The following is a 13,104-nucleotide window of genomic DNA, read 5'->3' as shown; positions in this document are numbered from 1 at the left end:
AGTCTGAACAGGAAAGGCATTGGACCAGTAGGTAGATTTAAATGTTGTGGTGCCAATGTCACAGGCTGGCTAACATCTAAAACACTTCATCTATTTAAAAATATAAAATATTTTAAAAAAATTAAATATTTAAAAATATAAAATATTTTTAATCTTTTAAGGTGTAATCATTATTTTTTTAAAAAAATATCCTTATTGATGAATGACTTTATATTTATTATAGAATATTTAATAAGGATAAATATAAAAAAAGAGATAATTTAAAAGTAAGTAACTAGATAAAATTCAGTTAAAAATATCTTAGGAAGTAAAGTCTTTTTTCTTAAAATTTATCTTTAAATTTCATAATATTGTAGTCTTTAGAGAGTAAAATTAAATATTATAACTTAAATGAGGCCAATAATTCATGCGAGGTTCTAGACACTCGCCTAAAGCTATCCACAGTCCAATCTATAGCTATAACTTATCCCCCTTTATTCCATGATGCACGGGGCTTTATTTGAAGATAACTGTTTTCATAAAATTGTATATTAGGCACTTACAGTTATTATATAAAAAAATAAAATAATAAAAAAATTTATTTAAATTATATAAATAATAAATTAATTTCATAAAATAATATAATTTATTTTTTAAGGGATATTTCTGTTATTAAAGAATTATAAGAAATAATACTTTTGCTCTTTATTCAATTAAAAAAATTTGCAACTTTTCATTCACAATTTTTGTTATTAACAACTTGTGTTTTTAAATTTATAATAATTTAATAACTATTTTCTAGTCTTAATATATAGGTCTTGATATGTATCAAGTGTTAAAAATTTATAATTTTTCATTTACAACTTTTGTCTCTGAATTTGCATAATTTAATAATTATTCACAAATCTTGATCTACAAGTCTTGATATACATCAGATGTTAAAAATTCACAATTTTTCATTCATAGTTTTTGTTCCTATATTAACAATTTTTATTTTTAAATTCGCAACAATTTAATAGTCATTTGCAACTCTGCATCTATAATCTTATATGCATCAAATGTTAAAAATTCATAAATTTTTATTCACAACTTTTGTTCCTATATTAATAACTTTTCTTTTAAATTCGCAACAATTTAATAGTCATTAACAACTCCGCATTTGGAGGTCCTGATATGCATCAGATGTTGAAAATTTATAACTTTTTATCCACAGCTTTTATTCTTATATTAACAACTTTTGTCCCTAGATTCACAATAATGCAACAAGAAATTGTAACTTATTAATTCTCTCTATAAATTGACTAAATCAACAAAAATAAATTACCACTCTAATCTAAAAAATAATAAATTTTATTAATTTAAATGACAAGAAAACCTTAAAAAGTGACAACTATCTAAAATTTGTTATTAGTTACATAATCTACAACTTGCATCAAAATACCTTACAACCTTTTTGATAAAAATATATGAAGGGTTGAATCTTCTAGTGTCATCCCTTCTCTTAATATTTTTATCTTCACACTCCCCCATCATATTGTATTTTACTTTCAATATTTTTACAAAATGTCCCCCTATATGAAAATAATAAAATAGCTCCTTTCTAAAATTAAAAACAAAAGAAGCCATTTCTCATACCAACCTGAAATAATAAAATAGCCATTCATTAACATATTTATTTTTCAAATATCATAATCAGATATATGTTATGTTTTTATTGAACAACAACTATTATTCTTATATTCGCAACTTTTATATTAGTCATTCATAATTTTAGTTTATGCATTTATAACACAATTAAAAGTGATATATCATTTATCATTTAACCATGAGTAAATATTCATACCCATGTATAGTATAGAAAATGAAGATCTCAATCATGTCATGAAGAGAAAATAAAAATCTCAATCATTTACACACATTAACCTACATTAATTTCAACTATCACATATGGGAGGAGAAATTTTTAAGAGGAGAGGAAATTTATCAACATGTAGCACAGCTAACAAAGGAAGAATGATTGCTTATATATACCCACATACAACAGCTCAACAAAACAAATCACTCACATACAGAAATTCAAAAAGAAATAGGACAAACGAGAAGGAGAAGGAGAAGAAGGAGATGGAGACAGATTAGAAGAAGAGCACGAAGAAGAGAAGAAGAGGAGAACAAGAAGATGAAGCAGAGGCAAGAACAAGCGAGAAAACTCTACATTGAGGTTTGAGATTTTGTTTTATTTAATGGCCATTGGTCTTTTTTTTAATTTCCTTATGACAAAAATATCTCATGAGATTTCAAGAAAATTATGCCATTTCATGGGATTAATCTGTCATTTACATAATTTAAATAAATTTTTTCATCATTTTTTTAAAAAAATTATATATATATATTATTTAGCTATGTAGATATGTCAAATAATATATTATAAAAATATACATATATATGATATTTTATTTTCAATTATTAATATCAGAAAAATACTTATATTCATATTTATGTAACCCTTTATAGTTTTTTTTTGATAAAATGTTATTTTTGTGTAGAAAATGAACTTAAAATAAAAATATTAGTAAATATTAAATAATTTTTTTATGAATATTTTTGTTAATTTTAATTTAATTTTTTTTTTTACCATGAAAATAAGTAAATACATAATTAAAACGTCATTGAAAAAAATGAATTTTTTATAGTGATTAGCTAGAGATAGAATCCCTCACTGATACTTGGTATTTCAATAATCATCTTATTTTTAAATAGGCATAAAAATGTGTTGCTAATTTTCTTACTAATTATGTTATTTTAAAAGAATACAAAATCTCTCTCTAATTTCTTGTTGAATTTTCTCATTTAGAGAGATATGAAAATTCCTCATAATTATATTATTTTAAAGAAAAATTGACAATTTCTCATTATTTTATTTTAAAGAGAGATTAATAGTCACTCATTAATTTTAAATTGAGTTTCAAATTAACATCATTTATTAATTTTCTTGCTAATTTAGCATTTTAAAAAGAATAGATAATTCCCACTAATTTGCATTTTTCTAATAGTGTAATAACACAGTTTGTCGAGATACACATGGCACTTGATAATTGTTATGAAAAAAATATTTTAATTATTATTCATCAAACTTAATGAGAAATCGTATAAATAAAAAAAAATCCTTTAAAACAAGAAAAATATGCACCACTAATCATGGAAAAAATATATGGATAAAATTTTGAGAGAATTAACCTACAAGTTTTTTATAGTTTTTTCTCAATTTTAATCAAGCCCTGTAGTTTATTTGTTTGTTTTAATCAAGTATTTGTAATTTGATCTATTAATATGTTAATCATTGAAGGTTAAAAATAATCATAAATTATTAAATTTCCCAGACATAAATTCTTTAATTGTTTATAGAAAATTTAATTTACTAATTTTATTCAAAATTAAAAAAATGCTTTAATACGTTGTTTAAATTTTTATTAATTTTTTATAAAATTCTATAAGTATAAAAAATATTTAAAAGACAACCTAATATATAAATTTTGAGTTATAAAAATTATGTAGTTAATTCTAAAATTTATAATCATTCTATAAAAATAAAATTTCTTAATTTTGTTTTTAAAGGAAAAATTTAGGATTTTAAATTTTAGGAGTTAAAAAATTTATTTGATCAAATTATAAAGACTCAATTAAATAAAATAAAATAAATAATATAATTCATAATTGAAGAAAATTGTAAGGGCTTGTACATATATTTTTCCTAAAATTTTATAAAATTTTATATAAACTTACATAGTATGTTACACAAGCAACTACGCGTCTTTTATTAATATATGATATGACTATTACTATTAGTAAGATATAACTAAAAATAATAGTAGAAGAATCTATAATAGAAAAATAAAAATGTTAATCACATTAATTTTAAATTTTTAAACATGATAGAGTTTTATACAACTGTTTTAAAATAAAAGTTTTGTATATTTTATAGCTTTGAAAATAATAAAACATATGGGCTAGAAAAAGCAAAGCAAGGATTATATATTAAAGACCTAGACTAGACTTCACGTACATATGGTTCTCCTTTGGTTTAGTCTGAACAGGAAATGCCTTAGACTGGTAGCTACATGTCGAACTAATTTTTTTAGCAGGTTTAAAAAAAAAAAAAATTGAAAGCACCCATTACCCAAACTTTACGGCAGAATGATATTAAAATCTCAAAATAATAAATTGTAGTTAGATCACGAACAAAATTTTTTTTTATAAAATCAGTTATTAATGTTGATTCTAACACTTTAAATTTAGAAGTTTTAATAAAAATAAGATATTTAAATTTTAAATATATTTTTTAATTTTTAATTGAAAACTTATTTGCAACTGTTTCAATTAATATTTATAATTTATTTTCAAATTTTTTTATTAAAAATTTAACTTTTAAAAATTTACTAACATTAGCTATACATTATAAGACCTATCAGTAATATACAATTGATATTAGTAAATTAATAAATAAAGCTAGTAATAATAATTGATGTTACTGTTTGTTTGACAATCAATTGAATAATGATATTTAAGTCTTGTAGTAAAATTCATTAATTGATGTTAAGTGTGTTTGAACATCATATTGAAATTGTTATTTACGTCTTGTTTTATTGGTGTTTAAAAAGGGAGAAAGAAAAATTTTTCAATTAGTGATTATAAAGTCATGTAATTTATAACCCACATTAGTAAATTAAAAGTAAACATAAAAATTAATACTAATATTTTACATCTTGGACAAAACTAACAAGTGAATGGTATTTATATTTTTACATTATAAAATTATTTTAGGTTAATCCTCCTGGAATGATATAAAGTTTCAAATTTTTTTAGAACCCGTTAATAATTAAATTATATCCTTGATTTTAACTAAATTCTTCTAAAAAAAAATACCGATAGTCTAAAATTTTCTAACGAAAATGTTGTGGAAGTTATTATGTGGGAGTAATTGAAAAAGATACAAATGCAAAGAACAAAAAGCAAGGAATACATAATGCTTCTACATAGCAGTGTTTTGAACTCCAAATTGAATCAAACAGTCTAACCGTCAACTACTCAACACAACGACTTAATTCAATCATTTAAATTATTTGAGTATTTGGACTGGTTGATGTTGATTAGACCCCAGCAATTTTAAGAGAATTAAAGTTAACCTAAAATTAGAGTGGGTCAACCCAATCTAAAGCCTCAAAAATAAAAAAAGGAAAAAACTTATTCTCAGTAGTTCAGATTCATAATTTCTCTTCTCTAATATCTTATCTCTCCTCCATAACCAAAATCCAATTCCTAATTTTTCCTCCAGCCTTTACCTCCAACTCTAGCAATTAGCCTTTGATATTGAGATGGAAGTTCATGAGTTGTGACATGATGGCATGTTCTAGTTCTAGCGTTTTGCTCCAAGATCGTGAGCTCATGCTGACATGCCTCCACCTCCAGCTCTAGCAATCTGCGCATCAAGTCTTTGGCATAGAGATCTCAAACGTCATAGACAAATTAATGCTTTATTTATATATTTATATATATAAAAATTATTATTTATTTAATTTTTATGTCAGCAGTAAAACCAATTGAATCATAAAAATATGATTCGATATTTTTTTTGATTTGATCTCTGATTTGAGTTTCAAAATATTGCTACAAAGTACAGAATCATATATTTTTGGTTCAATCTAAAGTCTAAACAAGAAAGGCCTAGGAATGGTAGCTGCACGTGGAACTAATTTGTCAAGTAGGTAGAGAATAAAAGCACCCTCGACCCAAACTAAAGTGAAAATCACATTAAAATTCTAAAACCATAAATTTATGATAAATTTTAATAAATTTTTTTATAAAAGTAGCTGTAAATATAATCTAAACACTTATAAATTTAAAAGTTTAATTGTAAATAAGATATTTAGATTCTATACATAACTCTCACTATTAAATTAATATTTATAATTTATTTTTAAAAAAATTTGTCAAAAACATCATGATGACTTTCAATATTTTATTAAATTTATTGATATTTTTAATGCAATTAGAAGTTATTTATTTAAATTTTTTAGTAAAAATATCATTAAGTGGATAAATGTGTGTGAAAATGAGTTTGAAAATATATTAGAAGTTAGTGAATCAATTTTAGCATTAATTTTTAGGTTTTATGTATGTTGGAAGGTCTAATTGAGAGGTCCAAAGATAAAAATTTTAGAGTCTAAGTTAAAGAAATTAAATTTAAAAAAAAAAATTTAACAAGTAATGTTCGTTGTAGCGAAACACAACTTTAACAAAAGAGAGAAGGAGAAGGGGAGGAGAGCGGTGGAGAATTTTGATAACATGAGCAGAGAAGTTCCTGGAAAGAGATTCACACAGAAAATGAAATGCAGTTATTATATAGATGTATCAGCTAACCCTGGTGCTCTAGTTACTGACAAATACAAGAGATACGACTATGTCTCTAAACAACAAATACAGGTAGACAGACACCACTTCAAGATATACACTTCACAGCCAAGCCACTTCCAAAAACATGGCGCACACGTACATAGAACTCTTGGATACCTGTCCGTAGAGCTGAATTATTTCCTAGCATACTCTGTAAGAGATTCTTTGTCTCCTTAGAGCTTTCTTCATTTAAAGAAGCTGAATTATTGGCTAGGAGCTGGAAATTAGTTCTACCAGAGTCTTAAATCACGAGCCGCTTTGCCCTCTGGTTTAGCAACATCTTGCAGAGTCTTCTTCATCTTCAAGGCATTTTCTCTGACCTTGTTGCCCTCTTCCTGCACCAAAATCATATCCAAGCTCTTCATCAATCCACTCTTTGTGAACTCTCCACCTTCTACTTTCACCCCAAAGCCCCACACATCGGAAGCCATTCTCCCACACATGCTTTGATCTGCAAAGAAGGTCCTGCAAATCATAGGCACTCCATTTGCAGCACTCTCCATCATGGAGTTCATACCACTGTGAGCCACATATACTCCCACTGATTCATGTGCTAGAACTTGCATTTGCGGAGCCCATGGAACTATCTTTCCTCTCCTGCTTGTCCTCTCCACGAACCCATCTGGTAAAATACCCTTCAGATCATTTCATTGTCCACAGGAAAGGAAATTCACAAGCTTCTAATGCTTCTGCAATAGCTGCAAGCTCAGGAGGTGGTGGAACAGTCACAGTTCCAAAGCATATATAAGCCACAGATCTACTTCTCTGCTTGTCCAACCATTCCAAGCACCCTGAAGGGTCCATTAATGGAGAAGAAGAAGAAGAAGGATGTGGTGACAGAGTGAGAAAGAGCCAACATAAAGCATAGACTGTAATTTGGCCCTCATGTCTTCAACAAACAATGGCGTATCTAGCTCCTCATAGAAGTTCATCACTACTGCTTTGGCTTGAGGTAGTGCTTTCCAAAACGACCTTAGTGTCCTTGAGAATTCTGTCTCCATCTCACCAAATGCACGCGATTCATAAGGCAAATCTGAGACTCTCATCTGGGACAAAACCAGGAAGAAAATCAACGAGATTGTCACTTTCCATGCCATTTTTCTCACAATATTGTTGAACTACGTGTATGTTAAAAAGGAGACAGTGAGGTCGGAAGACAAAGCCAAGTTGCGATCCAAGGGACTTTCATTTCCTGAGCTAAAGCTAAAGAAGAAGTCACAAAACGCCGAGAGAATGCAAGTGACTCTTAGGTTTGTGCTTTTCACGGCTAGATCAACACCATGTTGGAGATTCTGAGGGCAAGACTTAAGGAAAAAATCAAGTTTTCAATGGAGTTTTCTCCCGGTACATGTCCCTCGGGGACACCATCGGAGATCTCGAAGCGTTTGACGTTGGGGGGAATGGTGGGCTTGGAGAAGACTTCATGGTTGTGTTGTGGCGGAGCGATGTACGAGAACACGACGTCTGGAGCAGCATGAGCTAGCTTGAAGACGAGGTTTGGGAGAGTGATAAGGTGGCTTGCAAAGGGCCATGGAATCACTGCTACGTGCTTGGTCTCATCTGAAGATGATGGTGATGATATTGCCATGTTGCTGTGTTTAGATTGAAACTGAAGCAAACACGAAGAAAGAAAAGCGATGCGCCGAACTCATTTGTTAAGAGATTGGAACTCGAAGTGATCCATCTTGGGTGGTCATCACCCTGGTACTAACAGGATGATGAGATCTGATTCAGATTTAATAATTTTTTTTATTTTCATATTATTAAAATAAAAAATTTATAAAAATTATAAAAAATTTTAATAAATCTTTTTTATCATCAACTGGGTTTAAATTTAATTTAAAGAATCTAATTTAATTTTAAAATTTATATATTGACTATCTAAACATACTTTACATAGTTCATATTAAAATTTTTTAACTTATAAATTTTTTAAAAATATTTTTATATTTTTATTAAATTTGAACTGTGCAGAATACATTGAATAGTTAAAATATATAATTATAAAAAAATTTAATATTAAATTAAACTGTACAAAATACATATGGGAGTCAATAAAAATATAAAAATTTTTAAAAAAATTAGGCTTTAAGCTTTTGGTTTTTAAAAATTGAAAAAATGACTTAAAAATCTTTCTAAAATATACAAATAACAATAAGATCAGTCTGAACAGGAAAGGCGTTGGACCAGTAGCTAGAATCAAATGTTGTGGTGCCCAATGTCAAAAGCGGGCCAACGTCCAACCTCTTAGCCTTTGCTGATAAATGTATGAGTCAGAGTAATTTTACATCTGAAATTTTCATTTAAAATATCTTTATATATTTATCATTCACTTTTCATGAAATGTATGCTTTGCATAAATTTTAATAGCCATTTTGTGAAGAAATAAATTATTTTTTTATAATTTACCTTTAAATTTCATAATATTATAGTCTTTATAAAGTACAAAAAAAATGATAACAAAGTTAATTTAACATTTTAAAAAGGAATAGATAATTTTATTGATTTGCATTTTTTAATAGTATTATGAGAAAGTTTGTCATGTCAAATTGAGGAGACACACATGACACCTGATAATTGATATGAAAAAAATATTTAATTATTATTCATCAAACTTAATGAGAAATCATATAAATAAAAAAATATCATTTAAAACAAGAAAAATATGCACCACTAATCATAGAAAAAATATATGGATAAAATTTTGAGTGAATTAATATACAAGTTCTTATAGTTTTTCTCAATTTTGAATTAGGTCCCGTTGTTTATTTTGTTCTAATTAAGTATTTGTAATTTGATCTATTAATATGTTAATTCTTGAAATTTAAAATTAATTATAAATTATTAAATTTCCTAGAGATAAATTATTTTAGTGTTTATATAAAATTTAATTTAATAATTTTATCCAAAACTGAAAAAAAAATTGATTTAACACGTAGCTTAATTTTTATTAATTTTTATGATAATTCTATAAATATAAAAAATATTTAAAAGACAACCTAATAATATAAATTTTGAGTTGTAAAAATTATGTAATTAATTCCAAAGTTATATAACCATTCAGTAAAAAATATAAAATTTCTTAATTTGTTTTTAAAAAAAATTAAGGATTCTAATTTTAGGAGTTAAAAAATTTAATTGATCAAACTATAAAGACTTAATTAAAATAAAATAAATTACAGGAATCTAATTCATAATTGAAAAAAAATTATAAGTACTTGTGTATATATTTTTGCTAAAAATTTTATAAAGTTTATATAAACTTACATTGGATACAACTATGCATTTTTTATTAATATATGACATGACTATTACTATTTGTAAGATATAGCTAAAAAATAATAGTAGAAGAATCTATAATAAAAAATAAAATTATTAATCAGACTAATTTTAAATTTTAAAGATGATAAGATTTTATATAACTGCTTTAAAATAAAGAGTTTTATATATTATAGCTTTGAAAATAATAAAACATATGGCCTAGAAGAAAGCAAAGCTATGATTTTATATTAAAGACCTAGACTAGACTACACATACATATCGCTCTACGGAACAATTTGGTTTAGTCTGAACAGGAAATGCCTTGGACTGGTAGCTACATGTCGAACTAATTTTTAAGTAGGCAAAGGGGAAAAAAAATTAAAAGCACCCATTACCCAAACTTTATGGCGTAATGACATTAATATCTCAAAATAATAAATTTATAATAATTAGACAGCCAACAAAATTTTTTCATAAAATCAGTTATTAATATTGATTCTAACACTTGCAAATTTAGAAGTTTTAATTATAAATAAAATATTTAAAATTAAATATAACTTTCAATTTGCAATTGAAAACCTATTTGTAACTGTTTGAATAATATTTATAATTTATTTTTTAAAATATTTTTCAAAATTTTAACTTATATAAATTTACTCACATTAGTTATAAATTATAAAACCTATCAATAATTTATAATTGATGTTAGTAAATTAATAAGTAAAGTTAATAAATTAACAATTGATGTTACTACTTGTTTGAAAAATTAATTGAATAACTGATATTTAAGCCTTGTATGATTATTGATAAGTTAAGTCATGTAATTTTATAATTTATATTGATAAATTAACAAATAAAATAAAAAAAATTAACAACTATTGATTCTACATCTTGGACAAAATTAACAAGTGAATGGTATTTTAATATTTTTACATTTGAAATTATTTTACTTTAATCCCTCTGAAATGTGATATAAAGTTTTACATTTTTTAAAACCCATTAATAATTAAATTATATCCTTAATATTAATTAAAATTCTCCTAAAAACAAAATAAAAATATTGATGGTCTAAAATTTTTCCAACGAAAATGTTGCAGAAGTTATTAGATAGGAGTAATTGACAAAGATACAAATGCGAAGAACGAAAAGCAAGGAATATATATCGAAGGCCTAGACTGCAGTAGACATAGTGCTTCTACATAGCAGTGTTTTGAACCCCAGGCTGAATCAGACGGTCCGACCAGCGACTGCTCAACACAACATGTAACACCGTACTTTACTAATTAAAAACTCAATCAATAAAAATAACTATCATAATATAAAGATTTAAAGCAAAGTCTCAATTTATTTTAAAAAGACGATCATGACAAAGGAGAGTTAATTTTATAAAAATTTTGTCTACTAATTAAATATTTAAAATCTAGTCTTTTGTAAAATGATTAAACTAGTAAAAAAAGCTATGAAAGAGTTTGCATTTACTATTTAAAACTATAAACAATATCTTATCATGGTAAAAAAGAGTCTATTATAATAAATAAAAAAAAACCTAAAAAAAAATATTTTATTTAACAAAAGTTTAGGCTTACTACAGCCTGCAAACATGCGTACACATCCCACTATAAATATTCAAATATTTATTTTAATAAATCTCTCGATAATTAGAATTCTATATTAAAATATTTACTCTAAATAAATTCATTATGTAATTTCTATGGCCTTAGGCCTTAACTAATAGTACCATTTTCAGCTATTAATAAATAATAAATAATTTTAAAATTCAAACCAAATGACAAATGAGTCATATACTGGCAAATGATTATTCTATCAATTGAAATGGGACTTAAAGCTTACTCAAGTTAAGCCCTAAGCTTTCAGATTCTTTCTTTTTGCTTCGTTAAGCTTACCTAAAATGTTAAAAAAAGGGTGAGCACTAACATTTTAATACCCCCAAAATTTAACTATCCATGCACAAACTACAATCACATAATCATACAACAATTATACAAGTGTCCATAGGAATCATTCAGTAATGATATAAGAATTTCATAAAATATAACTCATAACATTCTAATATGCAATATCAATAATCTTCCTTATCATTCTATTCATCCTTATTTTGTTGACTAGAATCATAGGCTTAAATATGGTCTAACCCACATGCTGGATTAACCAAGCTTTTTCAGTGCTCGAGATGTACCTTACCAAAGGTATAGAGCCCAAGCCCAGACTATGGCTCCCCTCCTTAAAGAACTCAACAAAAGGTGTTATTGTTTTACTTTCTCTCTCTCTAAACCTGACTAGGTAAGTATTGGAAAATGGGTCTCTGAAAGAGGCCAATCACTGCGCGCGCAATGGAGGCAAATCATATGGTCACTAATTCATTTATACATTAATATCATCATCTTTTCATCAACCATTCCCCAATGCCTAATGTACATATACAACATTTATATCACATATAAGCATGCTTGAAAAAAAATAAAAATATCTCATCCGATTAACTCAATTTACATACATACTTGAAAGAAATAAACTACTCTTCAATAATATATAATTTTCATAAAATAATATTATTAATTTGCACTCACAAACATGTTTGAAAAGAAATGCTAACAATAATGCATAGCTAAGCTACAAGCATGCTTAGTAGAATTTAAGTAACATATAAATTTTTGATAATTAAATTTATGATTATTCACATCCATTATCAAGCACAAAGCTTGCAAAAATATGAAAAAACCTCAAGTTATCTGTTCTCTTTAGGTTTACATGTAGGCATATAGTAAATTAAGTAATAAGAGCTCTCAGTGAGAGTCTACAAAAGACACCCACATGTAAAAGTATTAATATATAATTTAAAACTATTAAAGAATTAATTTAAAGCTACTATAATTCTTAAAGTTATTTAGGCCCTTAAAGCTACCCCAAAGAACTCAATATTCTTTTAAGTTCATACTCCTTCTTTCTTAATGGACTAATTTTACGATATTTATATATCTAATAATTTTTGTATAACTCAAAAGAATTGATTTAAAGTTTTTATTCATCTCAAACATTTACTTTAATTCTCAAACCTTAATTTATGAGTCATCAAACCTTATAAGAAGTTTATGTATAGAAATTAAACTTTTTAAAATCTCAAAATAAATCTATAGATATATTTAGAGCCACAAAAGGACCCAAAAATTTTAAATATATCACACTCTAAATTTTTTTGTCTTCTAAAAACTAAAAATTAAGAAAATAAATTGATAGAATGAATATTTCAGATCACTTACATTATTTAATAAATCTTCAAACCACTTTTAAAATATCTGATTATACTACTTTTAACTTTTCTCGGTGGGTGCCGCACGAGCTCTTTCTCACCTGCTCACTTGTGCTGTCGCTGGGAAAAATTGTGCAGTGTGTACGCGT

At 26.0% G+C, this 13,104-nt stretch overlaps 1 pseudogene; it reads right to left on the bottom strand.

Moving 5' to 3' along the window:
- Window positions 1-6,353: 6,353 nt before the first annotated feature.
- Window positions 6,354-8,014, bottom strand: LOC129286321 (anthocyanidin 3-O-galactosyltransferase 3GT6-like; annotated as a pseudogene).
- Between the last annotated feature and the right edge of the window lie 5,090 nt (window positions 8,015-13,104).

The sequence above is a fragment of the Prosopis cineraria genome, unplaced genomic scaffold (assembly GCF_029017545.1).
Source record: "Prosopis cineraria cultivar Desert tree isolate PC_DT_omini unplaced genomic scaffold, ASM2901754v1 PC11, whole genome shotgun sequence".
NCBI lineage: Eukaryota > Viridiplantae > Streptophyta > Magnoliopsida > Fabales > Fabaceae > Prosopis > Prosopis cineraria.
The sequence above is the reverse complement of the archived record's forward strand: the minus strand, read 5'-3'. Positions and strand labels throughout refer to the sequence as shown.